This window comes from Acinonyx jubatus, chromosome A2 (assembly GCF_027475565.1).
Source record: "Acinonyx jubatus isolate Ajub_Pintada_27869175 chromosome A2, VMU_Ajub_asm_v1.0, whole genome shotgun sequence".
In the NCBI taxonomy this organism is placed as follows: domain Eukaryota; kingdom Metazoa; phylum Chordata; class Mammalia; order Carnivora; family Felidae; genus Acinonyx; species Acinonyx jubatus.
The window spans coordinates 36,575,309-36,599,312 of NC_069383.1; the positions used below are offsets into that span (position 1 = coordinate 36,575,309).

The 24,004-nt window shown below is 35.3% G+C and overlaps 2 long non-coding RNA genes across 3 annotated transcripts in view; one reads left to right on the forward strand and one right to left on the reverse strand.

The window, feature by feature from the left end:
- The window catches only part of LOC113604116 (uncharacterized), a 426,541-nt gene that overhangs the window by 80,026 nt on the left and 322,511 nt on the right, over nt 1-24,004 (reverse strand). The window contains exon 8 of the long non-coding RNA XR_008296712.1: nt 4,102-4,252. This is a non-coding gene — a long non-coding RNA (uncharacterized LOC113604116). The remainder of the gene's footprint in view (nt 1-4,101; nt 4,253-24,004) is intronic.
- Nucleotides 1-24,004, forward strand: part of LOC113604117 (uncharacterized) — a 53,355-nt gene that overhangs the window by 21,872 nt on the left and 7,479 nt on the right. The gene's annotated exons all lie outside the window — the stretch shown is intronic.

Here is a 24,004-nt window from a genome sequence, read left to right on the forward strand (position 1 = left end):
TTTCATATAAGGCCTTTATGATGTTAAGGTATGTTCCTTCTGAGCCTACTTTGTTGAGGATTTTTATGAGTGGATGTTGTATTTTGTCAAATGCTTTTCTGCATCTATTGAAATGATCATATGGTTCTTATCCTTTCTTTCATTCATGTGGTGTATCATGTTGATTGATTTGTGAATACTGAGCTACCCCTGCAAACCAGGAATAACTCCCACTTACCATGGTAAATGATTTTGTATTTTATTGTTGGATTCAGTTTGCTACTATTTTATTAAGAATTTTTGTACCTTTGTTCATCACAGATATTGGTCTGTAGTTCTCTTTTTTAGTGAAATCTTATCTGGTTTAGGTATCAGTGTAAATTGGTCTTATAGGATCAATCTGGAAGTTTTCCTTCCTTTTCTATTTTTTGAAATAGTTTGAGAAGAATAGATATTAACTCTTCTTTAAATGTTTGGTAAAATTTGCCTGTGAAGCTGTCTGGTCCTGAATTTCTGTTTGTTGACAGTTTTTGAATTCTGATTCAATTTCATTCCTGGTAATTGGTCTGTTCAAGTTTTTGATTTCTTTCTGTTTCACTTTTGGTAGTTTATATGTTTCTAGGAATTCATCTATTTCATCTAGGTTGTCCAATTTGTTGGCATACAATTTTTCATAATATTCTTTTATAATTGTTTGTATTTTTGTGGTATTGGTTATTTTTCCTCTTTCATTTGTGATTTTATTTGGGTCCTTCCTCTTTTCTTTTTAATAAGTCTGGTTAGAGGTTTATCAATTTTATTAATTTTTTTCAAGGAACTAACTCCTAATTTCATTGATCTGTTCTATTCGTTTTTGTTTTGTTTTGTTTTAGTTTCAATGTTATTTATTTCTGCTATAAACTTTATTATTTCCTTCTTTTTTCTGGCTTTAGGTTAGGCTTCATTCATTATCCTTTTTCTAGTTCCTTTAGGTGTAAGGTTAGGTTGTTTGAGATTTTTCTTACTTCTTGAGGTAGGCCTGTAGTGCTATCTACTTCCCGCTTAGGACCACTTTTTTCTGTATTGTAAAGGCTTTGGACCACTGAATTTTCATTTTTATTTGTTTCCATGTATTTGTTTATTTCCTCTTTGATCTCTTGGTTGACCCATTCATTGTTCAGTAGCATGTTATTTAACCATATATTTGTGCTCTTTCTAAATATTTTTGTTGGTTGATTTCTAGTTTCATAATGTTATTTTCAGAGAAGATGCATAGTATGACTTCAGTCTTTTTGAATTTGTTGAGACCTGTTTTGTGTCCTAGTATATGGTCCATTCTAGAGAATGCTCCATGTGCACTTGAAAAGAATGTGTATTCTGCTGTTTTAAATCCATCTGGTCCAGTGTGTTATTCAAAGTTGTTTTCTTGTTGACTTTCTGCTTGGATGATCTGTCAATTGATTTAAGTGGGTGTTAAAGTTTCCTACAATTATTGTGTTATTATCAATTTATTCCTTTATTTTTGTTATTAATTGTTTTTATACATTTGGGTGCTCTCTTCTTGGATGCATAAATATTTACAATTGTTAGATTTGGTTGGATTGTCTCCTGAATGATTATATAGTGTCCTTCTTTGTCTCTCATTACAATCTTTGTTTTAAACTTTTATCCAAAACAAGCATTGCTACCATGGCTTCCTTTTGACATCCACTTGCATAATAAATATTTTTCCATCCCCTCTCTTCCAATCTGCAGGTGTCTTTAGATCTAAAATGAGTCTCTTGGGGCACCTGGGTGGCTCAGTCGGTTAAGCGTCCGACTTCGGCTCAGGTCATGATCTCGAAGTCCATGAGTTCGAGCCCCGCATCGGGCTCTGTGCTGACAGCTCAGAGCCTGGAGCATGTTTCAGATTCTGTGTCTCCCTCTCTCTGACCCTCCCCCATTCATGCTCTGTCTCTCTCTGTCTCAAAAATAAATAAACGTTAAAAAAAATTAAAAAAAAATAAATAAAATAAAATGAGTCTCTTGTAGACAGCATACAGATGGGTCTTTGTTTGCTTTTTTATTGAATCATCTTTTGATTGGACCATGTAGTCCATTTACATTCAAAGTAATTATTGATAGGGACACCTGGATGGCTCAGTCAGTTAAGTGTCTGACTTCAGCTCAGCTCATGATCTCATGATTTGTGAGTTTGAGCCCCATGTCGGGCTCTGTGCTGACAGCTCAGAGCCTAGAGCCTGCTTTGGTTTCTGTGTCCCCCTCTCTCTCTCTGCCCCTCCCCCACTCATGCTTCCTCTCTCTCTCTCTCTCTATGTTTCAAAAATAAACATTTAAAAATTTTAAAAAGTAATTATTGATATATATGTATTTATTGTCATTGTGTAATTTGTTTTGTGGTTGTGTTTGTAGTTTTTCTATGATCGTTTCCTCTTTTGCTCTCTTTCATAGTTTGTTGGCTTTCTTTAGTGATATGCTTGGATTCCTTGCTCTTTATTCTTTACATATCCATTACTGGGCTTTGATTTCTGGTCACCATAAGGTTTGTATATAACATCTTCTGCATGTAAGTTGATGTTCACTTCTATATTAAGTTGATGTTCACTTGAGTTTGAACCCATTCTTTTCTCCTCTCCCTCTTATGGTTTAGGTATATGATATCATACTTTACATTCTTTTATTTTGTGAATACCTTAACTGATTTTTACAGATATACTTATTTTTACTGCTTTTGTGCTTTCTACTTTTCACATTCACATATGTCTTTCCTTTCCACAAAAAGAGTTCCCTTTAATATTTTTTTGTATGGCTGGTTTAGTTGTCATGAACTCCTTTAGTTTTTGCTTGTCTGAGAAATTTTTATCTCTTCTTCTATTCTGAATGATAGCTTTCCTGGATACAGCATTCTTGGCTGCAGACCCATTCAGCACTTTGAATATATCATGCCACTCCATTCTGGCCTGCAAATTTTCTGCTGAAAAATCCACTAATATCCTACAGGGTTTCCCCTTCTATGTAATCATCTTTTCTCTTCCAAATTTTGAATTATTTATATATCACTAATTCATTGCCATTTTAATTACTATTTGTTTTGGTGTGGACCTCCTAGGGTTGATTTTGCGGGAGGCTCTCTGTGCCTCCTAGATCTGGATATTTGTTTCTTTCCTCAGATTAGGGAAATTTTCAGCTATTCTTTCTTGAAATAAACTTTCTTCCCCCCCCCTTTCTCTCCTGTTCTTCTGGGATCCCTATAAATACAAATGTTATTACACTTGATGGAGTCACTGAGTTCTCTACATCTATTCTTATTTTGCATAATTCTTTTTTCTATCACTTGCTCAGCTTAATTACTTACCATTACTCTGTCTTTCAAGTCATTAATTCATTCCTCTGCTTTCTTTAGCCTGCAATTTATTCCATCAAGTGTATTTTTTATTTCATTTATTGTGTTCTTCATCTCTGATTACTTTTTTTAAATCTCTTTATTAAGGGTCTCACTGATATCGTCCATTCTTCTAAAGTCCAGTGAGTAATGATGATTACTTTAAATTCTCTTTCCAGAATATTACCTATATCTGTTTCACTTATGACCCTTTGCTGTGGTTTTGTCCTGTTCTTTCATTTGGGACATATGCCTCTGTCTCCTCAGTTTGTCTAACTCTGTGTCTGTTTCCATGTGTTAGGAAAGTCAGCTGCACCTCCTACTCTTTTTTTTTCTATATATTTTTGAGAGAGATAAAGAGAGAGAGAGAGAGAGAGTACAAGTGAGCGAGGGGCAGAGGGAAAGGGAGAGAAAGAGAATCCCAAAGTGGGGCTCAAGTTCACCAGAAGTGGGGCTGTTTGTTATGCTGTCCCTCTCAGGGTGGGGACGCCACTTCTTAACACCCTTAGGGCTATCCCAGAGCCAAACTTGCTGATTTCTTAAAATTCCAGAATTTAAGTCCTGCTGTTTGTAAGAATTCAGAAAATTTGTCCCCTTTCACTTTCAAAGCCAAATGTTATGGGGATTTGTCTTCCCCATGTAGGCTCCACAGTATAATAGAATACTTTTTTTTTTTTGCCTTCTTCCCACCTTCAGCTCCCTTCCCACCATGGATGGCCACTGTCTGTTTCACTCCCAAACCACATCTTCACCCTTCCTACCTTCTTCAGTGTGACTTCTTCTCTGCCTTTAGTTGTGGAGTTTGTTCTGTCAGTCTTCAGGTCATTTTCTGAGTTATTTATACTGATGTGTTATCTAGTTGTATCTGTGGGACAACGTGAGCTCAGTGTCCTCCTATTCCACCATCTTCCCCTGCCAACCACAAGGAAAAGGTTTCTTACATAGGATGTAAACTGCATTGAACACAAAAATTTAGTAAGTTGGGCTTTATCAAATAAAATATGCTTATGAAAAGACTCCATTAAGAGGATTAAAAAGGCAAATTATGGCCTAAGAAAATACATCCAACCAATACATAAATAATCACAAAGCAATAATAAAAAGACAAAAATCTAAAAAATAAATAAATAAATAAATAAATAAACAAACAGACAGACAACCCAATTTATAAATTGGACAAATTGACATACACATCCCCAGAAAAGGTATTTGAATAACCAATAAAGCTTTTGAAAAGGTGTCAACATCATTAGTCATCAAGAAAATGCAATGGTATCAATTAGATGGTTAAAACTATAGAGACTTATGATAACAATAAATGTTGGTAAGGATCTAGAACAATAATATTAAGAACAATAAATCCTCACTATAGGATTATTTCAAATAGTATATTAATTTAAAATACTTATGTATGTTTTATTATAAAAATGGTTTTAAAAGTCTAGCTCTTACATAAAATGAGATATATACAAAAACATGCACAGATGGAATCCTTTAGGTTTGATCCCAAAAGAATACTGATCACTTTCTCCACAGTTCTTTCTGCACAGGTTAGTGTAAAAAGCAAAAACAAAAACAAAAACAAAAAACATTTTATGTAAGATTTGGAAAGTGGAAATGAAACAGCAGCCTTATTATTTTTACACTCAGGGGTTGATGTTAAAGTACCAGGAGTTATGGCAGTTCACATATCCACTGGCTCAACTTGGTGGATTAGTACAGCAACCAAGTCAGCAAGTCTTCCAACTGATCTTATCAAATCTCATCTCATCTGACTCTTGAACCAGGTGTGTGTTTAGCGTTTTGATGAAAGGCACCAGATTCTCTGGTAGGTCACTCTCAGCACTGTAGTTAAAAGCTTGAATTTCAGTCCATCCTCATGGGTCTCTGCTTATACTTACATATTCATGTTTATTCTTGATCATCCCCCCAACTCATTTCTCATTCATCTTTCCTTCTCAACTTCCTTCCCTGTTTCAGGCCACAGGACCCAGAAACATCCACAATAGCATCATAGAAACTGTTTAGTCAGCTTCCAAAGTTCTGTAGGGTCAAATTACCATAGAAAATCACTCATTATATACCAGTCCTATGGTTATGTTTCTCTGATTGAATCCTGACCAATACTATCATCTGCCCTATGACCCAGCAAGGTACTCCCAGATATTTGCTCAAGAGAAATAAAAATATATGTCCAAAAATAGCCTTGTACAAAATGTTCCAACATCTTTATACATAAGATCCAAACGCTGTAAACAAACTAAATGTTCATCAACATGAAAATAAGCAAATAAGGTACTAATACATGCAACAACATGGATGGATTTCAAAAACATTATGTTAAATGCAAGAAGTCAGAAAAGAGACAACATACTCTAAGATTCCATTAATATAAAATCCAAATTCAGGCCACAACTAAATTATCTCCACAGAAATCAAAATATCTCCATCCCCAGTGGGCAATGGAAATAAGCACAAGGGAACTTTCTGGGTTATGAAAATGTTTTATATCTTCATTGTAGTGTCAGTTTTACACAGAGGGATACATTTGTCAAAACTCAGTGAATATACATTGATCTGTCCATTTTACCGAATGTGAATTTTACCTCAATAGAAATGTATTAATGAAAGTGACAAAATACTATATATTTAAAAGTGCTAAGAAAATATGATCAAAGACATTAATTCTGCTTGAAGAGATTAGGGAAAGGTTAATAGGAGGAGGGGCATTTGTGCTCCTACTTTAAGAATAAATAGGCAATGCCCTGGCAAGCAAAGTTGACCAGGAAATGAAAGGGATTAGCTTGAGAAAGGCTGAATGCAATGCAAGTACATAGAGTGGGAGCTCCATGCAATGGTACAGAATTTGATACAGTTAAATACACCAGGGGAGGTATCAGACTGGAGAAAGTATAGATAGAAAGTTAGGCAGAAGCAGGTTATAAAGGGAAGTTTACATTTTGCTAATAAATTTCAATTTTATTCTACTGTGAATAAATTATTAGCAATGGCATTTAAGTAAAGCAAAGTACTGAAGAAAATTAATTTGTATTTTAGAAAGGTAAGCCTGTCAGTATCCAGTATAGTTGGGTTATTTTATATGGAGAAGAAGCAGTGAGACCAAATAGGAGATGAGTATTATAATTCAGCAAGAGTTAATAATAATCTGGATTGTGTCAATGGTTATAAAAGAATGACAGGTATCAGAGATGTTTCAGATACATGACTATAATGATTTGAGGATGAAGAGTCAAACAATTTCAATTAACATGGGTTGAACAACCAGATTTTACATTAACCAGATGTAGGTGGAAAGGGGGTAGATTCAGGGATGGAAATTAGTTCTGTATTAGATGTGATAATTTCAAGAGGCCTATAAAGGAGTTCTAAGTGGAGTTATTTGATGCGCAATTAAAATGGCCCCTTGTTGGCTATAAAGCAGAGTTGAGCTATAGATTCATTTACCTAATTTTTCCTATGCTAATCTTTAATAAAAGGAGAAAGTAAATAATGTAACCCAGGATTGCACCTGGCACTAGCTTTGGCACAAAGTATGGAGGTTTAGTGTTCTGGGCATAGAAATATTGAAATAGATGGCTATTAGGTGCTGAATGTGGTAGCAGCACAGATAATCCATGCAGGGAGGAAAAAAAAAAAAAGACCTGCTTGAAATGAAAGGATTAAGTGATTAGAAATTTTAGTGCAGGTAGGGAGAAGATCTTTAAAGGAGGAATAAAAGAATGCTTGGCTGAATAAAAGAATGCTTGCTTAGGGATACACTAAGATAACTCACAAAGATCAAGTTGATGTTACCTTTTATGGCTAATAAGGAGCTTGTGATGTAAACAAAAAGGCAATAAATACACAGACTGGTAAATCCTATAGTAAGAGTAAATTGTGGATATTATGTGAGAATGTAGGAGTCCATCTAACCTAGTCTTTTATAAGTCATTTTTCTCATTGGAGAAATAGACTGCTTAGCTAAGTCCACATAAGTGGCTAATATATGTCAGAATGTAAAATCAATTTCCTCAGCCCCACCACCCAAAATACACCAAATCTAAAAAACAGTGGTAGTAAGGCTAGTTCTAAATTTTCACAGTCCAGGACTTTGTGTACCACTAAAAAATTTTGGCTACAAAACTCCTATATATTAAACTAATTTAAAAAAACACTTCATCTTTAATACATAGCTAAAATGTCCTTGACTTCTGATTCTTTATTGTTAATGGTTTGATGACCAGGGCATATGAGCATCCAATTTACTGAATTAGACTCTAAATATATTTCTCATGAACATTAAAATGCAGCTTTCCTGTGAATTTTCTATTTTAAAAGTTAACTTTCTATCCTATCATAAAACAAAAATATTCTAAAATATGGCCCGATTCAGTGATTGATTTTAGTTTTCAGGTACTTTTTTTAAAAAGAAAAGTCTTCTCTCTCTTTTCTCCTCACCCTCATAAGAGTTTAACTTAATACTAAAGATTCTACTAATCACATCAAGAGTACACAAATCAACTAAGATGCTATGGGTACAACCATACCACACTTTGAGATTAAATTGAAACTCTAATGGGCAGAGTGGGATGAACTATTCTCATGCAATCATTGACCAGTTTTGGTTGCAGTTAAATAATTTTAAAAAAATTGTCAGATACTAGTTTTAATATTGACTTCAACCACTTGTCATTTGTGATATCATGATGTATAATAAAAGACACATATTTTGGTTTTGTCCCCCACTTCTGCACAGATATTCCAAAGCCCTTGGAATTTCCTAAATGAGAACAGTGATAAAGGTGTCTTGATACTCATAATAAAGTCCTGTCAACTACACTTGAGTTTATGTTAAAGAGATAGCTTTTAAGGTTAGGAAAGCACATAAGAATGGGGGCTAGTTGCCAGGGGAATCAACCATGTGACTGGAGGGTTGAACTTTCAGTTGTATCCCACTGACCTCCAGAGAGAGGAGAGACCTGAAGATTGCATCCATCAACAATGACCACTGATTCAATCAATTCTGCCTATATAAGGAAGCCTCATAAAACCCAAAACGGCTGGACTCAGAGAGCTTACAGGTTGGTGAACATGTGGAGGTACTTGGAGAGTGGCATACCTGAAAAGAGCATGAGAGCTCCATACCCCTTTCCCCCATACCTTGCTCTATGTATCTCTTCCATCAGGTTGTTCCTGAGTTATATATATTATAATAAACTGGTAATATAGTAAGTAAAATATCTCCCTGAGTTCTGTGAGTCACTGCCAAGGAGGGGGTCACTGGAGCCTCCACCCCATAGACATCCAATTAGAAGCATGAGTCATAACCTAGACTTGCAACTGCCATCTGAAGTTTGGTGGGTGGATGAGGCAGACTTATAGGACTGTGCTCTTCACCTGTGGGATCTGACACTATCTCCAAACAGTGCCAGAACTCAGTTGAATCGTATGCCAGAAAATTACTTGTGGAAAACAACATACATTGTAATTGAGAGAATTATAGTATTATATATTCACATCCAGATTTTTATGTACCTGAACCTACTACCTAGTTGTGTCAATATTTTTTCATGACAATATTTATTTACATATGACCTTCACCAGAGAAGAGTCTATGTTTACTTTACTCAAGAATGATTCCTGGTATTTGGTAAGAATGTCTGGCACATAGTGAACAGTCAGTAAATGTTTATTGAATGAATGATTTATATTTAAAAAGAAATGGAAGTATACAGTTACCAACAATAATTATTGAAAAAAATCTCAGGCCGGTATACTGAGTTTTTTCCCAAATGACTGGTCTATCAATATAAAGGAAATGCAGGACAAACTACTATGCATAACACAGTTATATAAGAAGCTGAACTTGAAGGACTAGTCTTCTTAGATAAAATATTTAAAATAATGACCACAAGAATGGGGTCAACATGTGCCACAGTTCCTGGCATTTGATTTTGGGAAGTTTTCAGGCTTGTTGCCTCCTACAGGAAACAAAACTACTTGTGAGTCAACTCTCCTCAGAAATGTGTTCCATTTCAATTCATAGGCTGATTATTTGCCAAACTTTCTTTTACATTTACAATCCAAATTCATATTGATGACCTATATGTTACCCAATGACACTTTAGAATAATAGTTCCAGACCTGAGTGCCACAAAAAAGTGTAACATGTCATATATTTGAGATTCTGTTCTTAGGTTGGTCCATGGTAGTTTTCAAATAATTATCATTAGGGAAGGGGGTCCAGATGGCACCAGGAAATACCCACATATGACAAAGACAGTAAGCAAAAGAACGAGTAGTTGAGAGAAAATCAAATTACTATACACTATAAACAGCAAGAACAATAGAAGGTGCCATGAAAAGAACAGAGTCATGATCACCATAGATTTGTCAAGGCTTCAGATGCCAAACCATCTGGTCTACTCTGTCATTTAAGTAAAACACGTTATCTTTATAACTCATAGAAGTCTCGTTAAAGTTTTTATTAATTTTACTAAATTTCTGACCAAAATGGCAGGATGTTTCTGGACTCCTATGGACATGAGCTAAAAGAACAAAAACTAGAAATAAAATAGAAAGTCCAAAAATCAGAAAACAATCACACCTCAATTGGAATATAACAATGAGCTAGCATCCTTAGTTAAATGGTGTGCTGAGACAATCTACAAACTCTCAGGTGAAAACTGTAGGTAAATTTGATCAAAGCTCACATACAGAGAATGTCAATAAAGAAAAAGATCATGAACAAATTCCCTGAAAATGGCTCAAGGAAGGAGCCAGAAGGAGAAAGAAAGAATTCAAATAAAATTCATAAAATTAGCGGTGTTTAAAAGCAAAGAGTGAAAAGACATCAAGACACTTGCAGGGATGAATATGTTTGATATCTTGATTGTTGGTGATAATCTCAAAATTTACTAGATTGTACACTGTAAATATATTCAATTTATTGTTTGTAACTATAGCGCAGTAAAACTTTAAAAATCAATACATTTGTATCTTCTTCTATCACAGAGACTTTACTTGTGAAACATTTGGCATAAATTCTCTGTCTCCTCTGCAAAGAAGGCAATACTTTAAAAATGCCATAATTCTAATGAGATAAAAATCTATGCCTTTTAGAGTGAGAGTTCTCATGACGGCTGTAGACTGATAGCCTGAAAAGTTACAGAGTTGCAGGAAAATATTCTTTCCTTAAGCAATCTTCAGAAAGTTATGCAAAAGAAAAATAGAAATGTGGTTCACGAAGTTACCTCAAAAAATGTGTTTAAAGATAATATCACAGACAACATTTCAGATGACAATTATGGAGTTTTAATTGGTCTGCAAGCTTCCAAAATTCCCAGTAGGTAAAATGCAATAGCAACAGATGGCAGACAATTTGGAAATCACAGTAGAAAGCAGAGCATCTTAAAATGTAGATGTATACCTAGAAAAAATTTCAAGAGAGCCTTATATGTAAGCACTCCGATCCAAGGCACGTGTTTTAATATAGATTATTTATCACTGATAAAGTCACTTTAATGTGGACTTATAAAAGATAAGCTTACATCATTATTCTTTCTGATTCTTCAGGAAAAAAAGTGTCTTTGTACATTTGGTGCCTTTCATGATGATGAGTAATTCTTGATGTGGAAATTTTCGTTTTCTTGGTTTATCACTTAATCAGAAGCCCTGAAAGAATTTTTTAAAAAGCTAGCTCTATATCACTTGCAAATTGAGCAATGACCCACTGAGTGATTAAATTGCCTGACTTTTTTAAGATGACATCTGAGATAATTACAACGAAGCTCACTGATTCATTCATTCACATATTCCTACAATACTGTTGAGTATTCAATATATATCAAACACTAGAACAGACAGCGAGGATTCAAATAAGAGCCAGAAAGGTCCTGTGGCAAAGCAATCTGCTTTCGATTGTGAATTTAGAAACTAAATAGAAAATATTATGTGATAAGCACTATGACAGAATTCCTGCACATAGCATTGAGTAAACACAGCCAAGTACACCTATCCATGGACTGGGGGGAACTCAGAAAAGTTTTTCAAAGAAGTCATATTGGAATTAATGAGGCAAGGAAGGTGTGGTAGGGGATAGAGAACATGCAAAGGCAGGAACTGAGTGAGCATTTTTTCTCTCTTTACAGTGAAATTTGACTGAGTTTATATTAGTTTTTCTATATTGCTTACAGATAAGCCAGTGAGTAAGTTGAGCTAAACTTAAAAGCGGCTGATACATCCACTTAGACTACTTGGTCAAAACTTCACTGACAAAGCAATATAAGACATGTTGTGTCTGAATGATTAAATAGATACGCATTTAAAGCTTAGGGCAGAGGACATTCTGGAACTTCTTTATCTCATATTCACTTCAATCAATTCTCAATGAGATCCCATCATATTTCCTTCAATGAAGCATGTCTTGAACATGGGCTTTGGAGTCAGAAAGACCTGGGTTTGTCCCCAATATTGTGTTTGTACACAATAACTAGCTTGAATTTGGGTTTAATTTCAATCAGTCTCAGTGTTCTCATCAGCCCTGCAATGTGAGTTTTAGCAGTATCCACTTCACGTTGCTGTTGTAAGAACAAAATGAGGTGAAGTTTGTAAAATACACTAGAGGTTATTTAGTAAGAACTCAGCGAACAGCAGTAAAAATACATACTCTGCAAAATGCACAGCTGCATATCCCCAGCCCCAAAGCATGTGTTTTCACATAGTATTTTAAAATTCAGATAAAAAAGAAATCACTTGAGAATCTTTTCCCTAAGGTGGAAGGTCCAGCCTAAGGAGTTTGCTGTTTCACAGGGACATTTAGACTTCCACCTGAAACATCTGAAGCTCCACCACATTTGTGCCAACCTAGAAAAACTGCATTAACTTGACTCTCTGCCTGTGCTGAAGATAGTAGTGCAGCTTGTAAGAATTAATTTATCATGTGTTTCTAATCTACATGAAATAAGTGACAAAATCAAGGCAATATCATAATCAAATGCACCCGTGTCAAAGTTCATCCTTCCACGCCGGCCAATGCCCTCTCCTGGGGCATGAGTGCCTACCTAGTCCCTATATTTCATCAAGAGAAGTGATTTGTGAAAGAAAAGAAGTCTCCTTAACCAGAGTAATTGTTCTACAATGTAGAGTGAGGATGCAAATTTAATTTTCGCTACAATCTGTGTATTTCAAGAAAAAGGAAATTCCTTTATTTTTTTATAGATTATCTGTACTTCCATACAAGTCCACCCAACTTTTAGCAGGGAAAAATTCACTAAATGCCTAATATAATTAACATTTATCATATTTTAAATAGTAACTAAGGGAATGTTAGATTTCCTAGGATTAACTCAGTTCCTCAGGTGGTCTTCTCTCCTTGCCTCTCCTTCTAAGATGGCATCTCAGAGCATGCCATATAGAGGAATGTGTGATTCATGAGATCACTAAAAAGTGAATTACTTGAGGTCTTTTTGTATGGTATTCTCTGATCTTTTATGTGATGCTCACATATGATCTCTGAGCTCAAGATTTGTATATCTCGGAGTTTACTGGCATTTTATATGACTATATAATAAGTATCACAAACTAAAATGTTCAAAACAGAACACAAGTTTTATTCCTGTCTGAATCCTCCTCATTAATATAAATGATCCCATCATCACCCATGTTCTCTTGGCAGTCAGACTGATCTTGAAAATGTTATTCAAACCTTCAATCTCCTTCAAAACCACTGATTGTTCCCATTGCTTGTAGTATGCCTTAGAGCCTTTGTAATTCACTGTTCTATGTGCCTAGGTTTCTGGCAAGCAAAAATGTTACTTCACCAGAGACATTTGTGACCACAGTGTCAAGAGTGGCAAGAATTGAGTTCTCTGCTTTGTATCACATAGCTTTCTTTGGATTGCACTATTTTTTCTAATGTATAATTTTTATCATTAAGTAATGTGGTTTTTTTACTAGTTTATAGTCTCTTTTCCTTGGTTGTAAACTCCCTATAGGACTCTATTTGCGCTGTTATCATCGTATCTCTGTCACTTAATTTACTGAGCAAAATAGATTAATGAAATCACTGTATGCAGCAGTTTGATCTACATTTAGTTATGCTTAAAAATTATTTGCCAAGTTATACAATTTCTTTCATAGTTGGCATATTATGGCTTCAGTCATTTTAAACTACTATTATTATTACCAATACTCGACTATTGTTTTCACTATTACTACTGTTGCCTTTTAAACATTCCATAATGAAATAACTGATGTCTCCTAACATATTTAGAAACAAGAGCCTAGTGCTTCACTGGGAAGACCGGGTAATAATTACTGGAGTGTTGGCCATATCTCCCACTATCACTTTAGGACTCTGCCAGGAGCATTTTAGAAGCTAGCGATGATGATTGCCTTGAAGATTCAGTCATTTGAAAAGTTCAGATAACCTACATTCACTTAGAAGAAATGTATAGCTCCTATACATAAATTGTTAACTTCTCTGGAGTGTGCCCTTTTCTGTAACCATGCAGATCTAAATTTTATGCCCAAGGTTCTGATAAAACACATAGTCCAGTTATCCTTTGCATTTCTATGGTCCTGGGCCATGAAGCATGATATTGCATGAGACCAGTATCACCCAGAATTATCACTTGTCCTGAGGCCTGAAAAGACCTAATGAAATTTAATTTGTTTTGCTGGGAGCATTATTGGCTCAAGCATATTGCATTCATCTGGAAGCTTATCTCTGAAAACCTAGAAATAGCTGCTTTGACATTAACTTTTTCCTTCTGTTTTGTATCATCGTGAGTATTGTGGATATCTGCAGAAATTACTCAAATTTGTAGCCATGGTGGTTGAAACTGTACATTAGACTTTACAAACATGTGAACTTTCCTTAAATTTACGCACAGAAAGAAAATTCAAGAGTCTTTCTCCCAGGAAGCTTTCTTAGAAAATACTTTTAAGTTAACCAATAGAATACTTGTCTTCTCTTTTATTAAAAGTTCTCAGAATTAATTTCACAGACATTTTCCACCTTTACACCTTTTGCTGAAACTTTTTTCAAGTCTGATAAATATGTTAAATTGCTCAAACTAGCTGATACTAGTGTTGAAACTTATATCCATCAGCCCTAGCTCCTGTGTTTGCTGTGTTCTGTGTGACTTTGGCCAAGTTTTTTGTTTGTTTTTGTTTCTGTTTTTGTTTTTTAACCTTGTTAAGTCTCTATTTTTCCACTGTAAAACAAGAATATTAATGATTTATATTGTATATGATTCTCCAGGGTTAAATGAGATAAAGCAGTAAAAGGCCTTAACCAGGGGCTTGGCACTGTTGTCAATATATGATAATTACTATTAATAGCTACCTTGATGGCTATTTCTTCTATCTAGATAATTCGTTGTATCTAACATATTTGGCTGCAAATTAATTATTTACTTCTGCAGAAAGTTTGTTGTGTTTTCAATGCTTAAGTGCCATAACTATCCATTTTACTCACTTCCCCCCATTTTTCTTAATTATTTTACATTTTACCTCTTAAATAGGTAAAATATAATTACAGTAAAAACTTGGATTCTTGTTCTGCAAGTGTTCTGCAAGATGAGCAAACATTTCTAATAAATTTTAACTTGATAAACGAGCAATGTCTCAGAATATGAATAGTATGTAACACCAAATGTCACATGATCACAACTGAGCCAATGGGTCTCGAAATTCACTTTGACATACAAGTGCTTTGGACTACAAGCATATTTCTGGAACAAATTATGCTCACAAACCAAAGTTTTATTGTATACGGGCATTATATATTTTGAATGTCTTTATTATGCTTGGCTAAATTTTTAAGACAACTCTCAGTATCACTGCATTGAGTACGGTTGTCTAACAGGGACCATTCTTCCCTTTTGCTCATGTTTCGGCCTTATAAAGCACCTCTGCTATTATGAGAATGCATGTTTCACACCTTTTTCCCACTTAAAGGCATATTACAGAGACTTCTTTCAACACTATATATGATCCCTTATTAACTCCTCACCAAAGGAGGGTTGGTGATATAATTGATTACAGCCTGAGACAGTCTTTGTGCTTTCCAAATGATAGTGTTACTGTGCCTTGAAAAGCAACCACATGGGAGCCTCTCTTCCCTTTCGTATCATCTGCCAAGAGGATTTACACCTTCTTTTTGTTACAACATTTATCTTGTTTTTTTTTTTTTTTGGTTTTTTGTTTTTTGTTTTTTATCCCCCTTGTAGAGAGCAGACACAAAAGTGTTTCTCACCAAGGCAAAGATGCCGATACAGGCCCTCTCTGTTTTCACTAAATATTTTGGTTTTCACTATTCATTTTTTTATCTTCAATTCCACCTAGAAAAGGTTTTCAGAGTGTAAACTTTTGTTAAAAAAAAGACTCCTAACTGTGAGATAAACACTAGTTCTAAAAATAACCTTTATGCTCTTCAGAAAAAGGCAGCCACAATCTCAAGAACCCAGTCGTGTAACTTGACCATTATTTAATGTCACATGGACTTGCAGGACCTATTTATATAAATTGGCAGACACTGAAATGGTTTCAAATATATCACTAAAACCCCACATAATCCCATAATTGTGTGCTATAAATTCACAATCTCATGAGGAAAAAGAAAATCAATTTTAATTTCAAAATTAAACTTGGAAGAAACCAACAAATTTAGTAACAATAAAAAATGTTTGACTTGGTATTCCCAGAGTTTTTAGTAACAAACTACTAAAAAAGCTTATTTTTAATATGAATTTTGGGGAGCAAACTACCATTCCAGTGAAATCTAATGATGAAGTGTTTAAAATAAAGGCATAGGCTCTGGAGTGAAACAGAACTGGGTTTGATTCCTTAGCTAGGTGAACTCAGATTTTTATAGACTTAAGTTTCCACCTGAGTAGAAAATGAGTGAAAACTCCTTCCCCATAGGGTCATCGTAAGTATCAATGATAAAGTTGTCAAGCACATAGGATAGCAGTAATCTACTAGATTACTAATCAATCTGGTTAGTGAGTACTAATCAATAAGTAAACTCAAAATAAAAGTGGGACAGTACAAGAATATTTTTATTTTCATTTTAACACATATTTTATAGCTGGCTGCAAGATATTTAAAAAATATTTTCATTTTTATAAAAGGAGATAGTAATAGTGTACCCAGATATTTGTTTGGACATATAGGGATATTAAATGAAATTAACAACCTAATTTATTTCCCAACTTCTGTGTTGTCATTCTCTCTCTGATTGAGAGTTCTGCTGAATTAATCTTTCTAAAGTATAATTACCATCTTGTTACTCTCTTGTTCAAAAATCTTCACAGATTCCCCACTGACCACTGAATAAAGTCCAAACTTCTTATCGTGCTTTTTAATACACTCCACAAGTATAATCCTAATTTATCCTTCAGATATTACTTCTTGCTATTTTCCTCTGTAAATCTTATGCTTAATTCCTCAAATTCAGAGATCTTCATTTATTCATCTTTGCAACCCTACCATCTACTATACTGCAATGTGTACATGCCCTTCCCAGTCAGTACCAATATGGTTGTTTCCAGGTTTGTGATTCTCACCTCCTCCAAAATTTACATTGTGATTTGTCATCATTTTGAATGCTGTTTTGGTCTTTTGAAATGTTAGTGATTCCCACAGAACTCTAGAGCACACCATTTCAACTGCATCATCAAATGGTTATTTATAAAACTAAGATGATCCCTTCTGGGAAATATATCACTTCCAGTATAATGTTGATGCCTTCTTCATTTGGGACCTAACCCATGCCTTCACCATCTGAAGATATGACTATCAAAGACATTAAAATCTTTTGCTTAGTTCAGTGTTACAGAGAGATGTTCAGATGTTATTAATTTTTTCTTTTTAAAATTATTCTTAGATGTTATTTTTTGAATAATGAGTTGAAGTTCTCAATGAAGGATACAGGCTATCTACTTTTTCTCACTAGTCTATAGTATGCCACTATTGCAAAGAAAGAACATAGTCAATACAAATATTCTCCTAAAGGCCATAATGCTTTCCAGCCAGTACACTGTGATTCTTCATAGATTACTCATTAATTTTTCATAGACTTGTTATAGCTTCTTACCAAGAATGGAATGTCTATAATTGTTCTCTTTTGTCTTTAAAATACTGAGAGCTACCATCTTCCTTCTGTTGCTCAAGCACTCATATTGTTACTAGTAACTAACAAATATTACTTAGAATCCCATATGCATAGAGCACCTTGTTAGGTACTATAACAAATAGTTAAAACAATAATTCTCAAGAAATGTATCTATACTTGATGCCTATACTCCCTTATGACCATTCTCTTCTTCACTCACCATAAATGGGCCTTGGGCTGCTTAAGCACTCTGCTAAAATCACTGTTGTCAAAGCCAATCACCTCTCTCTCACAAAATCTAACTCGTATCCCCCTTCTCATCTAGGCAGCATTTGCCACAACATAGTCAAGAGTCTCTTGATCTCCCCTGTGCCCACCTTTCTCCAAACATTTCCCTAATTCTTCTTTGGCTCAATAAAAATCACTGCCCTATTATTCAAGAAAAATTAGAAATCAGTCTTATTTTTTTTCTTCATTCACTTGCTGCATTCAAACTAATAGAACCGAGTTGTATTATTCTTCCTACAGAACATATTCTGAGTCTATTTCCCCTCATCTCCACTGTAACCATATTAATGACAGATTCACATAAAGTGTACTCCATCTGTGACTGAACTACTACCATTACAATATCCTTCTAATTGGTCTCCCGCCATGTCTCAACCCTCTTATAATAGATTCTAAAAGTAATAAAAACTTCTCACTTCCCTCCTTAAAATCTTCTAGAAATTTTCTACTGGATATAGAATAGCACCCCAAAACCTTACCATGGTCTTTGTACAAGGCCTCCACGAGGTCCCGCCAACACTAGAAATCTCTCTTACCTCTTCCTCTACTAACAAGTTACTTATATAAACCAATCTTCTTCACAGTACAGGGCCTTTGACTTGCTTCTTCCTTCTCAGAGAATCTTTCCCTGACCACCCAATATTAAAGAGAATTCTTAGTCCTTTGTTGTTATATTATCCATTTCATTGGCTTCACAACATTTGCATTTATAACAGCAATGAAATGGGTCATAATTCTGGTCATTTACTGATATGCTTCTTTATGTTTTGCAAAAAAAGAAAGTTAGAAATGTAAAAGGAAAACCACAAAATAGGAAAATTTTTTGCACATTTATAACAAAAAATTATTCATATACTTCACGGAGATGTATAAATAACATTATATGCATACACACATACAGAATTCTTATAAATTAAAAACCACAATTCAAACACCTTATATTGGTAAGGATAAAGGCATCATGGCTACGCCAGCTGATCAAATGACAGTGACTTAAGAAATACAGAAATTAACTTCTTCCTCATGTTGCAATCCGAGCATGAGCATATCAGAGCTGGCACAGCAGCTCCATGGGATGGTGGTAAGCACCAGGCTCCTTCTAGCTTGTGATTCTATTATTCTTAACATACATCTTCTATTTTGTAGGCTATAATGGCTGCTCCAGTTTCTGCCATAATGCCCTTATTCCAGCTGAAAAGGAAGGGGGAAAGAGAGTAGACAACACCTCACTCTTTTTATGGACCCAGACATCACACGCATCAATACTGCTCATATCCCATTAGCCAGAAAGCAGTCACAGGACCACTCCAGCTGCCAAGAAGCCTGGAACTTGTTTTTATCTCAATAACTATGTGTCCAGATAAAATGTGTGGGCTCATTTCCAACTAAAGAAAGAGAAAAGATACCAGTAATAGCTGGTAGTTTCTGTCCAACACCGCCTCAAATGGGGGGAGGGGAGGAAAGACACAGAATATGAGAAAAAACACAAAGAATATAAATAGCCATTAATGATCAACAAAGAAATAAAAAATGTAACAAGATACCAGACAATTCTATGACATTAACAATAACCAAAAAAATGCTAATATTTACAGGTAAACAAGCCTAACCACCCATCCCTGCCTAAACCCAGACCAGACACTTCACTGTCACACCTAGACTAGTACAATTGCCTCCTAATTTACATGCTCGCTTCAAATCTTGTCATTCTCAATCAATCCTCCAAAGTGCTCTTAAGTGATCTTTAAGAAAACCCAAATCTTGATCAGCTTACTTTTTCCATAGGGAAAAAAAAATCTAGGATTCTGACCTGGTATTAGACCTTACAGATCTTCACCATTACTCTATATGCCAGGCATGAGGAAATGCTGACAGTTCCCCTAATGGACCTTAATAGTTCACACTTTTGCTGATTCTGCTTGCTCAGTCTGGAATGCTTTCTTCTGGCCTCCCTGGCAAATGCCTACTCATCTTTGGACTCAGCCCAAATGCATCTTCTTCTGTAAATTCTGATATCTTTTTACCACATATAGAATTGATTTCCTCAGCTCTGCCCAGACTGCATCCTGTATATATTTGTACTACTTTATCATGAATTTTTGTCTACTTCTGTCACTAAAAAATTAAGCTTTTTATTTTTTATTTATTTATTTTTTTAATGTTTTTATTTATTTTTGAGACAGAGAGAGACAGAGCATGAGCAGGGGAGGGGCAGAGAGAGAGGGAGACACAGAATCTGAAACAGGCTCCAGGCTCCGAGGTGTCAGCACAGAGCCTGACGCGGGGCTCGAACTCACGGACCGTAAGATCATGACCTGAGCCGAAGTCGGAAGCCCAACCGACCGAGCCACCCAGGCGCCCCCAAAATTAAGCTTTTTAAAACACAGGATTGCATCATCTCTTTCTTTGATCTCCTTTAAATACCTTAGCTCCTGTCACATAATAAACCTTCACTAAATGTTATTGGTGAAGGTACCGGCACCCATCTTTCTAATAACGATGTCTCTTAAATCTTGGACTTGAGTAGAAGGGACAAATCTTACCTGAAGGCTGACAGGGAATTTTATTAGACATAGATGTCCCCATACCTTGACACTTGAACACTGTCCTGGCCTAACCTTGCATAGAAAAAAGCAAAACCAAAAAACAAGACTTTTCTTTCTTTAAGTTTTAAGAGGCCTCCATTGCAATATCTTGCTGTCTGTTCTCAAATGTCAACCCTCCCTATTCTGTGGAAGCACAATGAAAAGAGGAATTAAGTTGTTTATGTTGTTTATGTTCCCAGAATCTGGTCTCCACCTCTGATATTCAAAATAGACAATGGATAGATTCCTCCATGATCTAAGCTATTTATCAATTACAGGAAAAACCTAATTTTTTTCCCATTTGTTGCCTTTCTCAATCCACAGTCTCTTTGGGGGAGGGAACATGGGAAATTTAAAATTAACTAAATAATAATATTCCCAAATCTAAGGAGATTGTTTTTTTTAATTTCATTTTTAATGTTTATTTATTTTTGAGAGAGAGAGAAAGAGAGAGAGAGAGAGAGAGAGAGAGAGAGAGAGTGTGTGTGTGTGTGTGTGTGTGTGTGTGTGTGTGTGTGTGTTTGAATGGGGGAGGGATAGAGAGAGAGGGAGACACAGAATTCAATGTAGGCTCCAGGCTCTACATTGACCTGTCAGCACAAACTCACAAATGAGATCAGGACCTGAACCAAAGTTGGACACTAAACTGACTGAACCACCCAGTTGCCTCCAAGGAGATATTTTTTAATGGCAATGAAATTAAAACCAGGAGAGCCATCAGTCAGTTCGCTGACTAGTCATAACTTCTTACCCAAGGATGTAATGTCAGATGTTTAGTATTGAATCTGGGATAGGGAAGATTCAGAATCCCTAAGAATTTTTCTGCCACTCTTGAGTTCTTTCTGATTTCATTTGTATATTCAGCTGCCACGTGACTAATATAGGTCTTTATACCATTAGGCCTCTGGAACACCACTACTTGCTAATGCTTCTCAATAAACTAAAGAATGATAAACGAATTTGTATGGCAGGGTACAGGATAAGAAGGAGGGCATGTCAGGAACAAATGACTGAGATCTCTACCAGTTTTTCCAACTCTAAGCAAATTCAGTTAGAGGAATTCTATTACGCTTTATTATCTCGTAATTCATCTGTTCACTTTAAAAATTTTTTGTTTAATGTTTATTGATTCTTGAGAGAGAGAGAGACAGAGTGTGAGTGGTGAGGGGCAGAGAGAGACAGAGAGGGAGACACAGAATCCGAAGCAGGCTCCAGGCTCTAAGCTGTCAGCACAGAGCCCAATTCAGGGCTCGAACTCATGAACCATGAGATAATGACCTGAGCTGAAGTCAGACGCTTAACCGACTGAGCCACCCAGGTGCCCCCATCTGTTCACTTTTTTAAAAAGTAATGTACTGTTTCTTCATAAAGTCATTAACTTTCTTTAAATTAAAAAAGCTAGAGAGGGAGGGAGCCAAATCATAAAAGACTCTTAAAAACTGAAAACAATCTGAGGGTTGATGGGGGTGGGGGCAGGGGTGGGGGAGCGGGTGGGTGGGTGATGGGTATTGAGGAGAGCGCCTGTTGGGATGAGCCCTGGATGTTGTACGGAAACCAATTTGACAATAAACTTCATATTTAAAAAAAATAAAATAAAAATAAACAAACAAACAAACAAACAAACAAACATTTAAAAAAGTGTATCTTTCTGTTTTTTGGAATTACGGTTTTCTTTACAGTGACTTCTAAGCACCACATAGGATTATAAACTAATAAAAGATTATCTCTCAGAATAGAAGCATAATCTGAATCTTTACTTTTGTGTTTGTCAATATTTGCTCTGGCCCAAGGCATTTTTAAGTGACTAGTCAGAGACCATTCCTGTTCTCTTTTTCTTTTGTTTGCTTTTTCCTTTGAATATTTCCCAACTGAAGTTCAGAGAGAAGCATCTTTCCTCTCTAGATACAAAGCTACATAAGGGAACTCTGGAGCTCCTGGAGGGCAAAACCTTTATTTTATGGCAAAAACTGACTTAGAACTGAAAACAAAAGAGGAAAAGAGCTAGGAGTGGGAGGTGGGAGAACCGGAGGGAGAAAGAGGATGAGAGCACAAATCCTGAAACATACAAATTCCTTGTTCCCATCTTTCCCTACAGTGACTTCATTCTTGCTCTTTTTATAATTTTATTATGTGAACCAGTTATTTCCCTGTTTCACCAAATCCGCTTTGAGTTTAGTTTCTATTCCTTGCTTGAGAGAGTTGAGAGAGTACTAATAAGCACTCATCAGTCTCTGACCATGATAATAAAATTCCAAATTTTGGTTTTCCTCTCAGAATTTATGGATGCAAGAGGATTAATTCAGAAATGAATGAAGAATGCCCTTGGCTTTATGAATTCAAAACATGTTAGCCACTTCTCTGCCTACTGGTTTGAGAATGACTATGGAGGAAGTAAAACTGGGGAGAAAATGTATGACTACCTTCCTTCCATAATCTTAAAATTTGCTGAAAGTGTTAAAATTTCCCATGTAAAACATTTCCCATTTAAAATGTAAAATTTAGAAAATGTCTAACTCTTGCTATTCTGCTTTCTGGTAGGAGCTGGCACACAGCTGTATATGCAGAAGCTGTGAGGAGGACATTCATGTCTTTGCCTAATTAATGTGCAGCTTGGCTGGACTTTTGTCCAATCCCTGACAATGCCAACAGTGATAAGGGACCATTAAAGTCTAGTGAGCTTGGAAAAATTAGAAATCTGAGTCTTCTGTAGAATGTTAAAGCTGATCTACTTCTGTGGGAGAAGAAAAAATCTTAAGACTTTCATTCTATTCATTAACAATGTCCTTTTGAATTAGTAAAGAAATGTTCTTATCATTTAAAGCTATATTATGTAAGTGTTTCTTTCATTTTTTAAGCTGCAAACTGTGTTGACTAACTGCAGCAGGGAGAACAAATAAATTAAATCCTTCTTTCCATCAGAAAGCAAAACTGAGTGTGTCTAAATCAAGTTTTTTGTCTTAATAAATAAAAGGTTCCTGGAGGAAGTGTTATCTGATCTTAGCAATCTGATGTAAAAGTAAAATGTACACAATTTTGTGCAATGTGAACACAGATTAGTTACTGATGTTCACTGCTAGTCCATTATTAATTCACAACATGTTTCATTAATACTTAAACTATTACTTTTAGTTGGAAAATTATAGAGGATGCCTAAAAAATTTCTTAATTCTTCTTTATCCTTGACTTCAGCCATCATAAATTGAATTCATCCATTCTCCAATTAATGTGTGTTCATACACACGTGCATATTACAGGAGCACTTTAATACTATTAGTATATGAGTACATTAGTAAATAAGACAGATACTATCTCTACCTCTACCCTATATAGGAAAGGCTTTATGGAAAGTCTTCTTGTAAAATACTTTTTAATATAATGGATTCATGCAATAAGTAATATTGTGTGTTACTATGATATACTCCATATTCTAAGCCTCCTTGAATAGATCAAAAGAATACCATTGCTAGCCTGAAGTCCATGTTATAATGAATATTGTTATAATGAAACTTCTGTTTGCTTCCAGAAGATGAATAACATTCAAATTAGAGAGAAGGGCTTTCCTGGAAATGACCAAACAAGACATTAAAACTCACCATCACTTCTGCATTCTGAGGTATTTTCCTCAGAAGTTCACATACAAATCATTAAGGTCTACATATCATTCCCATT